This window comes from Chiloscyllium punctatum, chromosome 2 (assembly GCF_047496795.1).
Source record: "Chiloscyllium punctatum isolate Juve2018m chromosome 2, sChiPun1.3, whole genome shotgun sequence".
Taxonomy (NCBI): Eukaryota; Metazoa; Chordata; class Chondrichthyes; order Orectolobiformes; family Hemiscylliidae; genus Chiloscyllium; species Chiloscyllium punctatum.
In genome coordinates this window covers 95996547-96016123 of record NC_092740.1, presented here as the reverse complement: position 1 = coordinate 96016123, position 19577 = coordinate 95996547, and the positions used below count along the sequence as shown (strand labels likewise).

The window sequence follows — 19577 nt, the reverse complement described above, 5'->3', positions numbered from 1 at the left end:
TTGAATTCAAAATATCTGAGTTAAAAATGTACTGGTGACCATGAAACTATTGTCGATTATTGGAAAACCCATCTAGTTCACAAAGAAGGAAATCTGGCAGCTTCATGTGGTCTAGCCTACATCTGACTCCAGAACCACAGTAATGTGGTTCACTTTAATTGCCATCTCAGCCACTCAGTTGTATCAATTGCTGCAAAAGTCTCAACAAAGAAACAGAACTGGATGGACTACCTGGCATCAACCTAGTCCACTTTGCTAACATTTGAGAGCTAATCTCTAAATTGAAAGAGAGCTATCTCACAGACTACAGCCTGACATAGTAACACTCATGAATCATACCTCAATCACAATCCCAAACATTACCATCACCATCCCTGGATATCTCCTATCTGACCACAGGACAGGTCAGGCAGCATCCAAGGAGGAGGAGAATCGACGTTTCGGGCATGAGCCCTTCTTTAGGAAATCTTCTAGGAGAAAGTGAGGACTGCAGATGCTGGAGATCAGAGCTGAAAATGTGTTGCTGGAAAAGCGCAGCAGGTCAGGCAGCATCCAAGGAGCAGGAGAATCGAATTGAAGAAGGGCTCATGCCCGAAACGTCGATTCCTAAAGAAGGGCTCATGCCTGAAATGTTGATTCTCCTGCTCCTTGGATGCTGCCTGACCTTCTGCGCTTTTCCAGCAACACATTTTCAGCTCTGATCTCCAGCATCTGCAGTCCTCACTTTCTCCCTGACCACAGGACAGATCCAGCAGAGATGACAACACAGTGCAAAACATAAAGCTAATGCATTTACAACAATCTTCAATCAGAAGTGCCAAGTGGATGATCCATTTTGGCCTCTTCTAGTGTCCCCAGCATAACAGATGCCATTCTTCAGCTAATTTTATTCAATAAATGGTTGGAGGACTGGATACTGCAAAGACTAAGGGCTCTGATGACATTCCAACAATAGTACAGAAGATTTGTTGTCTAGAACTTGCCAAACCCCTAGCCAAGCTGCTCCAGTACAGCTACAACAGCACTGGCATTGATCTGACAATGTGGCAAGTTGCCCAGGTGTGTGAAAAGCAACACAAATCCAACCCAGCCAATTAATGCCATATCAGTCCAATCTTGATCATCATTAAAGTAATGGAGAGTTTCATCAACAATGCTGTCAAGCAGTACCTGCTCAGCAATAACCTGTTCAGTTTGGGTTCCGTTAGGACCACTCATCTCCTGATTTCATTACAGCCTTGATTCAAATATAGACAGAAGAGCTAAATTTCAGAGGAGAGGTGAGAGTAATAGCCATGATATCAAAGCTGCATTTGACTGAGTGTGGCAACAGGCATCCCTAACTAAGCTGGAATTAATGGGAATCAGGTGTCAAACTCTCTACTGATTAGAGTCATATCTGCCACACTATGGCTATTGGAGATCAGTCATCTCAGCACCAGGACAGCTGTGCAGAATTTCTTCAGTTTTTTTTTATTCACCATATTTTATTAATCAACCTGTCCAGAGATGTTAATACACACCTCTGGAGGATTTTGGACTTGAACCTGGTATAGTGATTGCAATCAGGTCAGCCAGGTGGGCCTCATCAGGGAACTTGGCTGACAGTTAAGAACAGGAGTGTCAGACATTCTGTTCACTCTGATGGCTGACTCTGAGGAGCTCAGTGTCAAGGACTCTCCACATGTAAATAAAGTGGCACAAGCCTTGATCTCTCAGCACAGGGTTGGGATACCACCACTGTCTCATAACAGACCCTAAAAGCTTACTGCACCTGGTATTTCCAGGTAATCTCCCATCCAAGTACTAACCAGGCCTGAATTTGCTTAGCTTCCGAGATCAGATGAGATCAGGTATTTTCAGACTAGTGTGGCCATAAAATATATTCTCATTCTCTGACTAGGAATTAAACCTGGGCTGCGGCAGCAAAGCATCAAATTGTAACCACTAGACCACCGGGGAGATAGCAGGACTCGTTATAGAGACAGACAGCAAGGAAACAGACCCTTTGGTCCAAATCATCTGCATTGACCAGGCATTTTTATCTGACCTAATCCCATTTGTCAGTATTTGGCCCATATTCCTCTTAACCCTTCCTAGTCATATACCAGATGCCTTTTAAATGTTGTAATGGTACTCACCTCCATCACTTCCCCAGCAGATCATTCCATTCACGCACCACCCTCTGCGTGAAAATGTTACCCCTCAGGTCCCTTTTAAATCTTTCCCCTCTCACCTTAAACTGTGCCTTCTAGTTTTGGACTCACTCAGCCCGGGGAAAAGATCTTGATTACTTACTCTGTCTATGCCATCATGATTTTATATATCTTTATAAGGTTACCCCTCAGTCTTGACGCTCCAGGGAAAAAGCCCCAGCCTAATCAGCCTCTCCATATAGCTCAAACTTTCCAGTCCTGACAGCATCCTTGCAATTTTTTCTGCACCCTTTCAAGTTTAAAAACATTCTTCCTAAAGAAGCATAGGTTTTGAACTCATGATCTTGGTATTACTGGCATCATGCTTTAACCATGTGAGCTAAGCCACATGATTCCCTCAGGTTACTGTCCTAGGCCAACTATCTTCAGCTGCTTCATCAATGACCTTCCCTTCATCATAAGGTCAGAAGTTTGGCGACGATTATACAATTCTCAGTACCAATCGTGACTCCTCAGAAACTGAAGCATTCATGCTTAAATGTAACAAAATCTGGATAATATCCAGGCTTGGGCTGACAGTGGCAAGTAACATTTGTGCCACACAAATGTATGGCAATGACCACTCCAATAAGAGACAGTCTAACCATCATTCATGACATTCAATGGTGTTATCATCACTGAATTCCCCACTATCAACATCCTAAGGACTTACCATTCACCAAAAACTCAACTGTACTCACCTTATAAATATAGTGGCTACAACAGCAGGCTACAAAAACTCACCTCCTGACTTCCCAAAGCCTGTATATCATCTGTAAGGCACAAGTCAGGAGCATTATGGAATACTCCCTACTTGCCTGGATAAGTCAGCTTCAACAACTCTCAAGAAGCTTGATACCATAGAGGGCATTCTTGTAAATTGCTGCTGCATTCATTCACATTTTTCCTAAAATGTGGGCACCCACAATTGTACACAATACTCTAGCTGATGTCTAACAAATATCTTAAACAAGTTCAATATTATTTCTTTGTACTTAAACTCCATACCTCTATTATGAAAGCCAAGGACATTATGTGCTTTAGTAACTGCTCTTTCCACCTGCATTTCCACCTTCATTGACTAGAAAAGTACTTCATCAGCTAAAAGGACTTTCGTGCAGTCGAAAAAAAACCTACAATGCTTCCCTTTAAATCGTTTGCAAAACACATGGGCAAGTAAAATGAAGGTCTAATAGGTAATATAAACACATTAACTCTATACCCAGTCTCATCAACAGGAATCCAAACGAACAATTGTGTTACAGCTGGAAAATCATCTGAAAACCTGAATTTACAGCAGATATACTTGGGTAATGGTTGGAAAAGAATGCCTCTGTATCTCTGAACACTCATTCAATTATTTGGATTATCTATACCACTTCCTTGCAATTAGAGTCTTGTATCATTGCTAAGAATTGGTCATACCTCACTCTCATGAATTGTCATACCTGATACATTTCGTTGTGTACCTGCAATGTTGGTTTCTGTTGAATATATTTATGATGAGTCCTGTAGTTCGTTAGTGGGCTTGTGTGGGAGGGGAAAGCATGGCAAAGAGAGGACTACATAATTTAGAAGCAATATGTCAAAATAAATGGTCACATGGACAGAGCTCCAATGCGACCTTGAGTACTGGAAATTTGAGCAGAGTGGAGTGTGTGGTGAGCACTCTAGATTTGGAGGATGTACGAACATAGAAAATAGGATGACTAGATTTGCTTCATTAAGCCTGCTCTTCCATACAATAAGTTAATGACTGATTTGTTTGTGTTCCAAATTCCTCATTCCCATCTCTTCCCGACAACCACTGATTGTCTTGCCCCACAAGGAACTCATTTAGCTCAGCTTTAAAATATTTAATAATTGTGCCTTCACTACCTTCTGAGGCAAATTCATAGACTACAGAAAAGTACAGCACAGAAGGAGGCTATTCAGCTGACTCTTTGAAAGGGCTATCTAACTAAGTCTAACTATCCTTTGCAATTTCCAGTAACATTTGCTAGCAATCAAATATTTGTCCAATTCCCTATTTTTTTTTGTGGAAAGATTGCAAAGTTACATTCAACATTTTGGATAGCTAGTGATTGCCTTTGCCCATAATGCTGAGCACTGGCATCTTGACGGTGGACGACATAAGTTCCAGTTGCAGTAGCTCCTCAGTGAACTTCCTGAGAAAGTGGTAGATGCGGGCACAGTTACAATGTTTAAAAGACACTTAGATACTTACATGAATAAGAAACGTTTGGAGGGATATGGGCCAGGAGCAGGCAGTAGGATTAGTTTAATTTGGGAGTATGCCCGGCATCAACTGGTTGAACTGAAGGATCTCTTTCTGTTCCATATGACTCTGTGCCTCTATATCAATGATTTGGGAAAGGGGTTGGGGAAGGTCAGAAGCGTGTTGACTTCTTGCACCACCACCGTGTGACAGACACTTTCAAAAAAGGACTGCGAGTCTTGCTGGATGGCCAGGAGAAAGATGACATGGTAAAGATAGAGTCATAGAATTGTCCATGCTGACCAGATATCCCAACCCAATCTTGTCCTACCTGCCAGCACCTGGTCCATAGCCCTCCAAACCCTTCCTGTTCATATACCCATCCAAATGCCTCATAAATGTTGCAATTGTACTCAGGCAACACTTCCTCTGGTAGCTCATTCCATACACGTACCACCCTCCGAGTGAAAAAGCTGCCCTTAGGTCTCTTTTATATCTTTCCCCTCTCATCCTAAGCCTATGCCCTTTAGTTCCGGACTCTGTTACCCCAGGGAAAAGACTTTGTCTATTTATCCTATCCATGCCCCTCAAGATTTTATAAACCTCTATAAGGCCATCCCTCAGCCTCCGACGATCCAGGGAAAACAGCCCTAGCCTATTCAACCTCGCCCTATAGCTCAAATCCTCCAACCCTGGCAATATCCTTATAAATGTTTTCTGAACCCTTTCAAGTTTCACATCATCTTTCTGATAGAAAGGAGACCGGAATTGCACGCAATATTCCAACAGTGGCCTAACCAATGTCCTGTAGAGCCGCAGCATGACCTCCCAACTCCTGTACTCAATACTCTGACCAATAAAGGAAAACATACCAAACGCCTTTTTCACTATCCTACCTACCTGCGACTCCATTTTCAAGGAACTATGAACTGCACTCCAAGGTCTCTTTGTTCAGCAACACTCCCTCTGACCTTACCATTAAGTGTATTAGTCCTGCTAAGATTTGCTTTCCCAAAATGTAGCACCTCACATTTATCTAAATTGAACTCCATCTATCATTTCTCAGCCAATTGGCCCATTTGATCAAGATCCTGTTGTAATCAGAGGTAACCTTCTTGTTGAGCTCCCCCACTACACTGCCTTCCCCAGACTGTCTCTATGCCCATGCGCAGCTTAACAGACAGATTGACACACAGATTCAGCCTTGGGCGATTGTCTGTGTGGAGTTTGCACATTCTCCCCCTGTCTGCATGGATTTCTACTGGGTACTCTGGTTTCCTCCTACAGATCAAAGATGTGCAGGTTAGGTGGATTGGCCATATTAAATTGCCCATAACGTTCAGGGATGTGTAGATCAGGGTAGAGGGGATAGGTCTGGGTAGGATGCTCTTTGGAGGGTCAGTGTGGACGTGTTGGGCCAAAATGGCCCGTTTCCACGTTGTAGGGATTCTATGAAAAAATATCAGCTACCTGGGCATTCAGTTACTGCACAGCAGGGAGCAGCTCATCCTGGGCTGTGCTTAATAGGCTTCCAAGTATGGAGCTGGCTGGATATCAGAGTGGAACAACTGCTGTTTGCCTGTCACTGAGCTCCAAGAGGGAGCAACCTCACTTCTCCAAGTCACACCACATTCATAATGCACTTGAGGATCTGGCTGGGCTCACCAGGTGCAGCAGTGTGCAGAATAGGCACAGGACCAAGCAGCCACTTTGCTAAATTCTCATCAACTTGCAACAAACTCACTGGGAAACAATAACAGCTGCTCTAGGGTGTTAAAAGAAAGTGCAAAGAAGAACCTCTTTGATGGTAGTTACTGTAGGAGAAGCTGTAGGAGATTAAATTTATTGTGCCTTTATAATCATGCACATGCATACAAGGTGTGAGGTGGCCATTTGAAATGGGGAGGGGCAGTATTACTAGTAATGGCAAAAGCCATTTTGAGTCCTGTCCTTTGAGGGCATGGCCTCTGTGATTAGCACTGTCTGTAGTTCTTCCTTCTGGGCCCTGTTGGGAGTACCTTTGCCACATGGCCTCCAGAGTTTTAAGCAGGCTGCTCTGTGCTCACCAATGTGAAGGCAATTCCAGATGGGCAATCAATACTGATTTTGCCAGTGATGACCACATCCCATGAAAAAACAAACTGATTTAGCGTTACTGAAAATGCTAAGCTGTGCATTGGTGTGCAACCTTATTGCTATCAAATGTGTCTTGGGCAGGGTCAAAATGACATGAACAAGTGGTGGCTCCGTTAAAATGCAGACAGGGACTATTCAACCCAAGAAATGGTAGAAAAAGGAAGTTAGTGGGAACATTGGTTCCAGACTCTAATGGTAATCAACCCCTATGTGATTCTTTTACCACTCAACTTCCTTTGGACTAACAACTCAGAGAGGAATTCTGTCTGTTCTCGGCAGGATAGTTAACACTGGACTAATCACAGAGGTTGGCTGAGAATATTCCCAAATATCCACCCTCAAAATGCTAGCATGATGTGAGGGAGCATCCCCCTCCAATCACTTGAAATCTTCCTGTATTTTATTTTAGGTGGAATGCACAAGGTACTTTACAGGCCTCAAACCTCTGCACCATGGGCACCATATATCTAGACATAGTTCCTGACAAATAAATATGACATTCAATATAATTCCCCTGAGTTGTATTTTAATAGTTTCTCTGTGATCATTACTTGTTCTGAAAGGTACCTAAGTTTCTATATCCAGACAGATTTAATGAAAAAACACTTCAGTCAATAGAATCCTTCCTTCCTCACCTCCCTCCCTCCTACCCACCTCACACACACACAGCCGTACAAATCTATAAATATCTAAACACATAAACCCACACACACACATACTTTAAAGCATTGCTACATAACTAACACTATAAAATGAAAGGATGGAGCTCTAAGACATTATGTTTAACTTGGACTCCAATATATTATTAAATGAGTTCACGGCAGAGCTCACAGAAGAGGAGATTATCCCATAAAATATTTTTCTAAAAGATTGGAAAATTTATCTCAGCCAACATGTTCATGTGTCTGCCAATAAAATGACTACAACAACACAAGTTAAAAAGGTACATATTCATAGTAACCAAGAAATGGAACAACTATTCTACAGTATTGCAATTATATAAATAAAAATAATGTTACCCTACTTAATGATTGCCTACTTATTCTGTACGACTGAAAATTAAACACATTCATACCTCCAAGAGAACAAAATTCCACACATGAGAGAAAGTAATGGTGCAGTGGCAATGTCATTGGACTAGTAATTCAGAATCTCAGCTAATATTCTAGGAACATTGGTTTGAATTCCACTATGGTAGATGCTGAAATTTGAATTCAAGCAAAAATAAATGAAATTATGGTAATCTAACAGTGACCACGTAACTATAAGATGTAGAAGTTGAGGTAGGCCATTCAGCCCATTGAATTATCTCCACCATTCAATAAGATCATAGCTGATCTGATAACCCTCAATTCCATTTTCTGATTTTTCCCCCACAACCCTTGATTCCTTAATCAAAAAGTCTATCTGTTTCAGCCTTGAATATACTTAATGATCCAGTCTCAACAGCCCTCTGCAGTAAAGAATTCCACAGATTCATTGCCCTCAGAAAGAAAATAAACCTCACCTCAAATATGCGACCCCTTATTCTGAGACTATCCCTCTGATCCTAGATTCTATCAATGTCTAAACTGTCAAGACCTCTAAGAATCTTATTTGTTTCAATAAGGTTGCTTCTCATTTTCCTAGTTTCCAATCAGTAAAGGCTCAATCAACTTAACATCTCCTCATAAGACAACTGCTCCACTCCTGCTATTAGCCCAGGCAGCCTTCTCTGGACTGCCTCCACTGCCAGTATATCTTTCTTTAGATCAAGAGCCCAAAACTGTTCACAGTAGTCCAGCTGTGGTCTGACCAGTAACAATTGGCAATTGTCACAAAATCCATCTAGTTCACTACCCAGAGGAAAATAAAGCAGTGAATCTTGGAAATGAGCGTACTGTCATTCTTAAGTTTAACTGTTTCTTCCCTTCTGGGTAATGCCCTTTAGGAAAAGAAATCAGCCATCCTTACCTGATCTAGCCTCCACATGACTTCATGTCCACAGCAATATAGTTGACTCTAATGGTACTCTGAAATCACCTAGCAAGCCACTCAGTTGTAACAAACTGCTACAAAGTCTAAAACAAGGAATGAAACCAGATGACCACCTTGCATCAATTTACGCACCAGAATGGAAAATTACAAACTCAGTCTAGTTTTCACAAAAATCCTCATTTCTAACATCTTCTGCCAAAATTGGGAGAGCTGTCAAACAAACTAGTCAAGCAACAGGCTGACCTGCTTTCAGAATCACAGCACCATTACCATTCCAGAGTACGTCCTATACTACCAGCATAACAGACCCACCAAAGGTGGGTGGGCACAATGGTATAGTTGTATGTGTGTGTGTGTGTTGGGGTTTCCTGGGAATGGGAAGTCGCATGGCATCAGATTAAATATAGGCAAAGAAACCTCTTGCTGATTATCACCCACACACCCCTCGGCTCATGAACCAATGCTTCTAAACACTATTTGGAGTAGGACGTGATGTCTAAACTGGGGCTCCAACGGGTGATGAAAGAATTAACAAGAAGGATTATTGATGTCATCCTCAATAATCCACCTGTTACAGATGTGCCTGACCAGAGTACTGGTGAAAGTGACCATTGCACAATCCTTGTGAAGTGCCATCTTCACACTGAGAATACTCTCCATCATGTTTTGTGACATGACAATTGTACTGAATGGAACAGACTTCATAAAAATCGGACAATATACAAGTTGGCATCCGTGAGGCACAGTGGGCTATTAGCAGTAGCAAAATTGCATTCAACAGCAAAATCAGGAACCTAATGGCCCCTCATATCGTCTAAGGGATCAACACTAGTTCAATGGCCAGCACAGGAGGCAATGCCAAGAGCAGCACCAGACATACCTAAAAATTAGATATCAACCTGGTGAAGCCACAACACAAGAATACTTGCCTGCCAATCCGTACAAACATCATGCAATGGACAGAGCTAAGCAATCTCATAAAAACTGAACAGATCTAAGTTCTGCAATCCTGAGACATCCAGTTATGAATGGTGGTGGCCAATTAAACAACCTATCAATACAGGAGATGTCCAGTGGTTAGTACAAAAAACAAGACTGATGCATTTACAACCATTTTCAGCCAAAGTACCTACTGAATAATCATTTCAACCTTCTCCTGAGCTCTCAGCATCACAAATGCAATCTTTAAGCAAATCCATGTGACAGCAAGAAGCTGTTGGAGGCACTGGATACTGCAAATGCTATGGGGCCTGATGCAATTTACCCTTAGCCAAAAACGTCAGATTCCTTCGTATCTGTTTTCACAATACAGAATACAAATAAAATCCCAGGTATAAGTGTGCATCAGGTGGTTAAAGAGGGGGAGGACCTATAGCAAATTGTAATCATCTAAAGGGAGAGAGTACGGAGAAATGTATTAGAACTAAATGCTGACAAGTCTCCAGGTCATAATAGGCTTTATTTTAGGGTCTTAAAAGAAGTGGCTGGTGAAATAGTTGGTGGACTGGAGTTAATTGTCAAAATTCTCTACATTCTGGAGAGGTCCCATTGGATTGGAAAATAGCAAATGTAATTCCACCGTTCAAGGAAGGAGGGAGACAGAAAACTGCAGGCCAACTGACTTGACATTAATCACAAGAAAATGCTACAATCTCTTATCAAGGAACCTTACAGCAGAGCTGTTAGAAAATTTCAGTGCAATAAATACGGTTTACAAAAAGATAAATTGTGTTTGTCTAAATTTGCTGATAATGCATTAATAAGAGGAGAAAATAAGTTGTGAATTAGAGGTAAGGATTCTGCAAAGGGATGTAGATAGGTTAAATGACTGAGTAAAACCATTGCAAATGGGGTATAAATTTCGGAAGATGTGACTTTGTCCATTTTTGCAGGAAGAATACAAAAAAATGTTATTGAAATAGAGGGTGATGACAAATTTTGCGGTAGGGGATTCTGGTATGTGAAACAGAAAACATCAAAATGAAAGTGCAGCAAGTGATTAGCAAGGCAAATGGAATGTTGTCACTTATTGCAAGGGGAATAGAATATAAAAGGGTGTTTTGCTACATGTGTACAGGATATTGGTGAGCCAACATCTAGAATTCTATGTTTCTACATGTTAGTCTCCTTGCTTAAGAAATAGATAACTGAACAGGAGCAGTTCTGAAAATGTTTACTAGAATGATAACTGAGGTGAGAGGTGATCCAATGGGGACAGGTTGGGCCAGAGTAAAATGCTATTAAGAATGGGAGGCAAACTTATTGAGATATACAAGATTTTGATAGAACTCGACAGAGTGGATGCTGAAAGGATGTTTTCCCTTGTGGGACAGAAGTTCAAATCTCACCATGCAGATTATGGAAATTGAACTCAATAAAATAAATCGGCAATTAGAGTCCAAAGATGACAGTGAAAATATTGACCATATTTCGAAAAACCCATCTGGTTCACTAATGTCCTTCCTTTATGGAAGGAAACTGCCATGCTTAAATGGTCTGGCCTACAAGTGACTCCAGATTCTCTGATCAATTAGGGTTGAGCAATAAATGCCATTGACATTCACAGCACTTGAATTAATAAAAAAAGGTACATGGTCTAGTAATGGAGAGTCAGCATGGATTCTTTAAGGGAAAGTTTTGTTTAAATAATTTGTTCCTTTAAGAGGTGACAGAAAACATTGATCTTTGTAATGCTGTTGATGTGTTGAATTTAGCTTCCAAAAAGCATTTGATAGTCAGAGGGAAATTGAAAAACACATTTGTAGGGAGATCTCAGTTATCTATAAGAATAATAGATTAGATTAGATTACTTACAGTGTGGAAACAGGCCCTTCGGCCCAACAAGTCCACACCGACCCGCCGAAGCGCACCCACCCATACCCATTTCCCTACATCTAACACTATGGGCAATTTACCTAACCTACACATTTTTGGACTGTGGGAGGAAACCAGAGCACCCGGAGGAAACCCATGCAGACACGGGGAGAACATGCAAACTCCACACGTCAGTCGCCTGAGGCGGGAATTGAACCCGGGTCTCTGGCGCTGTGAGGCAGCAGTGCTAACCACTGTGCCACCGTGCTGCCCACAGGGTGGTTATGGTAGGGGATTTTAACTTTCCAAAGATAGACTGGGACTGCCATAGTGTTAAGGGTTTAGATGGACAGGAACTTGTTAAGTGTGTACAAGAAAAAATTCTGATTCAGTATGTGGATGTACCTACTAGAGAAGGTGCAAAACTTGACCTAATCTTGGAAAATAAGGCTGGGCAGGTGACTGAGGTGTCAGTGGGGGAGCACTTTGGGGTCAGCAACAATAATTCTATTAGTTTTAAAATAGTGATGGAAAAGGATAGACCAGATCTAAACGTTGAAGTTCTAAATTGGAGAAAGGCCAATTTTGATGGTATTAGGCAAGAACTTTCAAAAGCTGATTCAGGGCAAATGTTCGCAGGTAAAGACAGCTGGAAAATGGGAAGTGTTCAGAAATGAGATAATGAGAGTCCAGAGAAAGTATATTCCTGTTAGGGTGAAAGGGAAGGCTGGTAGGTATAGGGAATGCTGGATGATAAAGAACTTGAGGGTTTGGTTAAGAAAAAGAAGGAAGCATATGTCAGTTATAGATAGGATAGATCGAGTGAATCCTTAGAAGAATATAAAGGCAGTAGGAGTATACTTAAGAGGAAAACCAGGCAGGCAAAAAAGGGATATGAGATAGCATTGGCAAATAGAATTAAGGAGAATCCATAGGGTTTTTACAAATACATTTAGAATAAAAGGGTAACTAGGGAACAATACAGCCCCTCAAAGATCAGCAAGGTGGCCTTCGTGTGGAGCTGCAGGAAATGGGGGAGATACTAAACGAATATTTTGCATCAGTATTCACTGTGGAAAAGGACATGGAAGATATAGAATGTAGGGAAATAGATGGTGACATCTTGAAAAATGTCTATATTACAGAGGAGGAAGTGCTGGATGTCTTGAAATGCATAAAAGTGGATAAATCCCCAGGACCTGGTCAGGTGTACTCTAAAACTCTGTGGGACACTGGGGAAGTGATTGCTGGGCCTCTTACTGAGATATTTGTATCATCAACAGTCAAAGGTGACGTGCCGGAAGACTGGAGGTTGGCTAATGTGGTGCCACTGTTTAAGAAGGTGGTAAGGACAAGCCAGGGAACTATAGACCAGTGAGCCTGACATCGATAGTGGGCAAGTTGTTGGAGGGAATCCTGAGGGACAGGATGTACATGTATTTGGAAAGGCAAGGACTGATTAGGGATAGGCTTTGTGCGTGGGAAGTCACGTCTCACAGACTTGATTAAATTTTTTGAAAAAGTAACAAAGAGGACTGATGAGGGCAGAGCGGTAGATGTGATCTATATCGACTTCAGTAAGGCGTTCAACAATGTTCCCCATGGGAGACTGGTTAACAAGGTTAGATCTCATGGAATACAGGGAGAACTAACCATTTGGATACAGACTGGCTCTAAGGTAGAAGACAGAGGGTGGTGGTGGAGGATTATTTTTCAGACTGGAGACCTGAGACCAGTGGAATGCCACAAGGATTGGTACTGGTCCACTACTTTTCGTAATTTATACAAATTATTTGGATATGAGCATAAGAGGTATAGTTAATAAGTTTGCAGATGACACAAAAATTGGAGGTGTAGTGGACAGCAAAGAGGGTTACCTCAGATTACAACAGGACCTTGATCAGATGTGCCAATGGGCTGAGAAGTGACAGATGGAGTTTAATTCAGATAAATGCGAGGTGTTGCATTTTGGAAAAGCAAATCTTAGCAGGACTTATACACTTAATGGTAAGGTCCTAGGGAGGGTTGCTGAACAAAGTGACCTTGGAGTGCAGGTTCAGAGCTCCTTGACCGTGGAGTCATAGGTAGATAGGATAGTGAAGAAGGCGTTTGGTATGCTTTCTTTTATTGGTCAGAGGTTTGTGTACAGGAAAGGGTTCAGAAAAGGTTTACAAGGATGTTGCCAGTGTTGGAGGATCTGAGCTACAGGGAGAGGCTGAACAGGCTGGGGCTGTTTTCCCTGGAGCATCGGAGGCTGAGGGGTGACCTTATAGAGGTTTGCAAAATCATGAGGGACATGGATAGGATAAATAGACAAAGTCTTTTCCATGTGGCGGAGAAATCCAGAACTAGAGGGCATAGGTTTAGGGTGAGAGGGGAAAGATATAAAAGAGACCCAAGGGACAACCTTTTCAGTCAGAGGGTGGTATGTGTATAGAATGAGCTGCCAGAGGAAGTGGTGGAGGCTCCTACAATTGCAACATTTAAGAGGCATTTGGATGGGGATATGAATAGGAAGTGTTGGAGGGATATGGGTTGGGTGCTGGGAGGTGGGACTAGATTGGGGTGGGGTATCTGGTCAGCATGGATAAGTTAGATCAAAAGGTCTGTTTCTGTGCTGTACATCTCTATGACTCTACACTGCCACACAACAGGCTTCTGAGAAAAGTTATAGCTTGATGAAGAAAGGGGAAAGTCCTTATGTGGATCCAAAATTAACTGGCTGATAGAAAACAGAGAAAAGTGGTTAATGCAAATTTTTCAGGTTGGAGAGAGATTTATAGTGGAGTTTCCCACAGGGTGATATTACAATTCTTACTTTTTCTGATTTATTTTAGTGATCAAGCTCTTGGAGTACAGAGGATAATTTTCAGATTTGCAGACAATACAAAACCTGGAAGCATTGTAAACTGTGGGGAGAACAGTATAGAACATCAAATGGGCCTTGACAATTTGATTAAAAGTGAATGAATAGGTTTCATTTGAGGTTCAAAGTGGAGAAGAGTGAAACAATACATTTTGCTAGAAAGAACTAGGAGAAGTAGTTTAAAGTAAAGGGTACCACTCTAAAGGGTGTGCAGAAGCAGAGCCTACTTTATCAATAGTAGGATGAAGTACATCCCTATGCTGAAAAATATATAAAATACTAGTTAGATCTCAGTTCGAGTATTGTGTACAGTACTGTGCATTATATTTCAGGAAGGATGTGAGTGCATCGGAGATAGAGAGAACAGAAGAGGTTCCAGGATGAGAAACTTTTGTATGAAAATAGATTGGAGACATTGGGATTGTTAGCCTTGGTGAGGAGAAGGCTTTCAGGAGACTTGATTAGTTTTCAAAATCATGACTATTCTGGACAGAATAGACAGAGAGAAACTTCTGGACCATAAACAGATTAAGAACGAGAGGCACAGATTTAAACTGATTTGCAAAAGAAGTAAATGTGATGCAAGAATAAATTTGTTCACATAGCAAGTAGTTAGGGTCAGGAATGCTCTGTGTGTAAGTGTGATGAAGGCAAATTCAACGAAGGCATTCAAGATGGCAATGGATGATTATTCAAATAGAAACAATTTGAAGGGTTATAGGGAAAGAATGGGAAAATGATATTCAGTCAACACTCATTCTGAGAGCTGGTACTGATACAATTCTGCACTGTCACGATTCTGTCATTAGCACACTGTTAGAATCATTAATCTATCTCAATTGCTATCCACATTCCATATGTACCAGTTATTAAAGTCACTGAACTAACGTAGATGGCACTTTCCCGTCCTGTAGTCAATGCCAATAAAAACATCAATGTTTCAGAAACACCATGCCTTCCAGCCTGTATGCCTGGGTCCAAGTCCAAAATTTGGACCCAAAAAAACTCTGATCTCCAAGTCCAAGTCCAATATGCTCCAGAGGTGTGTTATAACACCTCTGAACAGGCTGATCAGAAAATATCAAAATACAAAAAAACCGTTGCTGAGCGCCAGGGATAGGTAAAGGTTGAGTTCATATTCCTCCAGGATAAGATGTAAAGTTAATTAGGTTAACAAATCTCTAAGTTTATGTGTTGGCACCAGAGAAAAAATACTGCAAAGGTTGTCAGTCTGTGCTAAAACGCCAAATAGTTCACGAATATCAATATATTGTGGGGAAAGAAAAAAAAATTCATAATATTTCAGTAAATCTAGCATTTAACTCTTATTCAGTTTCTTGGGAAGGTGAGACTTGTTTTTTAGCACACATTTCCTTTAACAATGGTGCAAAAGTCTCCCAAGCCGCAAACATACAACGCTCAGGGTAACTTAACAGTGCTGCCAACGGGCGCTAAAAAAACAAACATCAGTCCTGAAAAGTACCCACCCACCCATAAGAACAAGTTGCTGAGTTAGCCTAAAGTGATTCATGGCTGTTCATTATTCACAATACGGTCTTTGAAATTGCAGGCTTGAAAATTAATGGCTTTCCTCCGAGCGAAGAAAACGACGACAGACGCAGTCGGAGGGGGCGGTGTGAGCCGCTGCTCTGGGTTGAGCCGGGGCTGCAGCTGTCAATCAAAGCGGGCGGGAAGCTCGAGCGTTGGTTCCGGATTCAGACGGAGCGAGAGAGTGGATTTGTAGGTTAGTAACTTGAACAATTCTACACGTATCGCTGTCTAGTTCTAGATTCAAAAGGCACAAAAGTTTCCTCTGAACGTTGTCTGTTCCGGTGTTTCTGTAGCATCACATTCTGCACGATATATTCTTGGTGAAAGAAACAATGAGCAAGCTCTGACTCGCTTTGTGGGCAATGTTTATTCGACAGACAGGGAGCAGTATTTTGTTTAAAGTACACATTCAGCTTAGCCAAGATGCAAAATAAACCTATAGAACCCTGGACCAAACCAGTGGGGTCCAGCTCTGGGAAATTCATTGAGGGCCCAAAAGCCTCCCATTCAGCATTTAGATTGAATTTGCGGTGCAGTTAACACTCCTGAAAGTTTTCAGCAAATTGTCTGAAACAAATGTAGTTAAATGAGTCAATATTTCTGTGATATTAAATGCCACCTGACAGCCGGCCTAGTCTTCTGCTTATGTAACCTCTACTGCCGACGTGGGCCCACACAAGTCTGTCTGCCACACAATAAAGTTAGAGACAAAAAAACTGCAGATGCTGGAATCCAAGGTAGACAAGTAGGAAGCTGAAAGAACACAGCAAGTCAGGCGTAGACAAGCTGTGTCCTTCCAGCCTCCTGCCTGTCTCTCCTACAATAAATGCCAAAATACTGTGGATGCTGAAAATCTGAAATAAGCACAAAGTTGGAGAAACTCAGCAGGTCTGGCAGCATCCATAAAGAGAAAAAGCAAAGATAATATTCCAAGTACAGTGTGAATGCTTCAGAACTCCAGGAGAATGTGAGACCGCAGATGCTGGATATCAGTCAAAAACTGTGGTGCTGGAAAAGCACAGCCGCTCAGACAGCATCCAAGAAGCAGGAGAGTTGATGTTTTGAGCATAGCTCTTCATTGAATTGAATTTATTGTCACGTGTACTGAGGCACAGTGAAAAGCTTTGTCTTACAAGCAGTACAGGCATATCACATAGTTAAGTAGCATAGATAAGTAATTAATAGATAAACAGCAGCAAAAACAAAAACACAGGTACAGTTGAATGTTAAGAGTGATGTTAAGAATGTTAATGTGAGTCCATTCAGTATTCTAACAACTGTAGGGTAGAAACTGTTTCAAAACCGGCTGGTGCCTGTGTTCAGGCTTCTGTACCTTCTCTCTGTTGGTAGGGGTTGTAGAAAAACATTGCCAGGGTGGGATGGATCTTTGAGAATGCTGGCAGCCTTTCCTTGACAGCAGACCTGGTAGTTGGATTTCATAGATGGGAGGTTGGCCTTTGTAATTGTCCGGGCCAAGTTCACCATTCTCTGTAACCATCTCCAATCTTGAATGGTACAGTTGCCATATCAGGTAGTGGTACATCCAGACAGAATGCTCTCGATGGCACACCTATAAAAGTTGGCAAGGGTATTCGCCGTCATACCAAATTTACTGAGCTGCCTGAGGAAGAAGACATGCTGGGCCTTTGTAACCAGTGCGTCCACATGAAGAGTCCAAGAAAGCTTAAGGATGACCACTCCCAGGAACTTGACACTCTCCACTCGTTCCACCTCTGTGCTGTTAATGTGTAGGAGGAGCATGAGTAACATCCTGCCGAAAGTCAATAATGAATTCCTTGGTTTTTCTGGCATTGAGAGCTAGGTTGTTCTCAGTGCACCATTTTTCCAGGTTTTCCACCTCCACCTGTTTCGTTACCATCTGAGATTCGACCAACTATGGTGGTGTCATCAGGATGATAAAGAGCTTATGCTAAAAATGTTGACTCTCCTGCTCCTCTGATGCTGCCTGACTGACAGCTTTTCAAGTGCCACACTTCTTGACTCTGCTTCAAAAAGCTGACTCCAATCTAATATTCTGTTCATGTGGACCAATTTTAATATTCTAATTATTTTAAACACTTAAGTGAAATTTATTTTATTGAATAACTAAGCTTTTGGAAAGCGATGACAAACTCATTCCAAGTCAACATTGATTCACTAAAGGGAAATCATACTTGACAAATCTTCCGGAATTTTTTCAGATGTATTATGTACGGACCTTCTAACAGTGGTCAGGACCAGGGGCGCAACATGTACTGGGAAATAGAGAAGGCATGTCAGAAAGGCAAGGTCACGGTGATGATGGGGGACTTCAATATACAGGTGGACTGGGTAAATAATGTTGCCAGTGGATCCAAAGAAAGGGAATTCATGGAATGCTTACAGGATGGCTTTTTGGAACAGCTTGTTAAGGAGCCCACAAGGGAGCAGGCTATTCTGGACCTAGTGCTATGTAATGAACCAGACTTTATAAAAAATCTTAAAGTAAGGGAACACTTAGGAAGCAGCAATCATAATATGGTAGAGTTCAGTCTGCAGTTTGAAAGAGAGAAGGCAAAATCGGATGTAATGGTGTTACAGTTAAATAAAGGTAATTATGAGGGCATGAGAGAGGAACTGACGAAAATAGACTCTAAGCAGAGCCTAGCAGGGAAGACAGTAGAGCAAAAATGGCAGGAGTTTGTAGGTATAATTGAGGACACTGTACAGAGGTTCACCCCAAGAAAAGAAAGATTATCCGGGGAGGGATTAGACAGCCATGGCTGACAAAGAAAGTCACGAAATGTATTAAAGAAAAAGAGAGATCCTATAAAGTGGCCAAGAGCACTGGGAAATCAGAAGATTGGGAAGGCTACAAAAACAAACAGAGGATAACAAAGAGAGAAATAAGGAAGGAGAGGATCAAATATGAAGGTAGGCTAGCCAGTAATATTAGAAATGATTAGTAAAAGTTTCTTTCAATACATAAACAAACGACAGGCAAAAGTAGACATTGGGCCACTTCAAACTGATGCTGGAAGCCTAGTGATGGGAGATAAGGAAATAGCAGGAGAACTTAATAAGTACTTTGCGTCAGTCTTCACAGTGGAAGACATGAGTAATATCCCAACAATTAAAGGGAATCAGGGGGCTGAGTTGAGTAGGGTTGCCATTACAAAAGAGAAAGTGCTAGACGAGCTAAAAGGTCTTAAAATTGATAAATCTCCTGGCTCCGATGGGCTACATCCTAGAGTTCTGAGGGAGGTTGCTGAGGAAATAGCGGAGGTGTTGGTTGAGATCTTTCAAAAGTCACGAGTCGGGGAAAGTCCCGGATGATTGGAAGATCGGTGTGGTAACCCCCTTGTTCAAGAAAGGATCAAGACAAAAGATAGAAAATTATAGGCCAATTATCCTAACCTCGGTTGTTGGTAAAATTCTAGAATCCATCATTAAGGATGAGGTTTCTAAATTCTTGGACGAGCAGAGTCGGATTAGAACAAGTCAACATGGATTTAGTAAGAGGAGGTCGTGCCTGACAAACCTGTTGGAATTCTTTGAAGAGGTGACAAGTAGGTTAGACCAGGGACACCCAGTGGATGTGGTCTACCTAGACTTCCAAAAGGCCTTTGATAAGGTGCAACACGGGAGGCTGCTGAGCAAGGTGAGGGCCCATGGTGATCGAGGTGAGCTACTGGTATGGATTGAGGATTGGCTGTCTGACAGAAGGCAGAGAGTTGGGATAAAAGGTTCTTTTTCGGAATAGCAGCCGGTGACAAGCGGTGTCCCACAGGGTTCAGTGTTGGGGCCGCAGCTGTTCACGTTATATATTAATTATCTGGAT

The 19577-nt window shown here is 41.8% G+C and overlaps 1 protein-coding gene and 1 pseudogene across 3 annotated transcripts in view; one reads left to right on the top strand and one right to left on the bottom strand.

The window, feature by feature from the left end:
- Positions 1 to 1762: 1762 nt before the first annotated feature.
- On the bottom strand, positions 1763 to 1881 carry LOC140453444 (5S ribosomal RNA; annotated as a pseudogene).
- A 13920-nt stretch (positions 1882 to 15801) lies between these two features.
- Positions 15802 to 19577, top strand: part of fancc (FA complementation group C) — a 193228-nt gene continuing 189452 nt past the window's right edge. The window contains exon 1 of one of the 3 annotated variants that reach the window (XM_072586004.1): positions 15802 to 15950. The gene's annotated coding sequence lies outside the window, so the exon portion shown is untranslated. The remainder of the gene's footprint in view (positions 15951 to 19577) is intronic. The other 2 variants (XM_072585993.1, XM_072585984.1) reach the window with 2 other exon arrangements.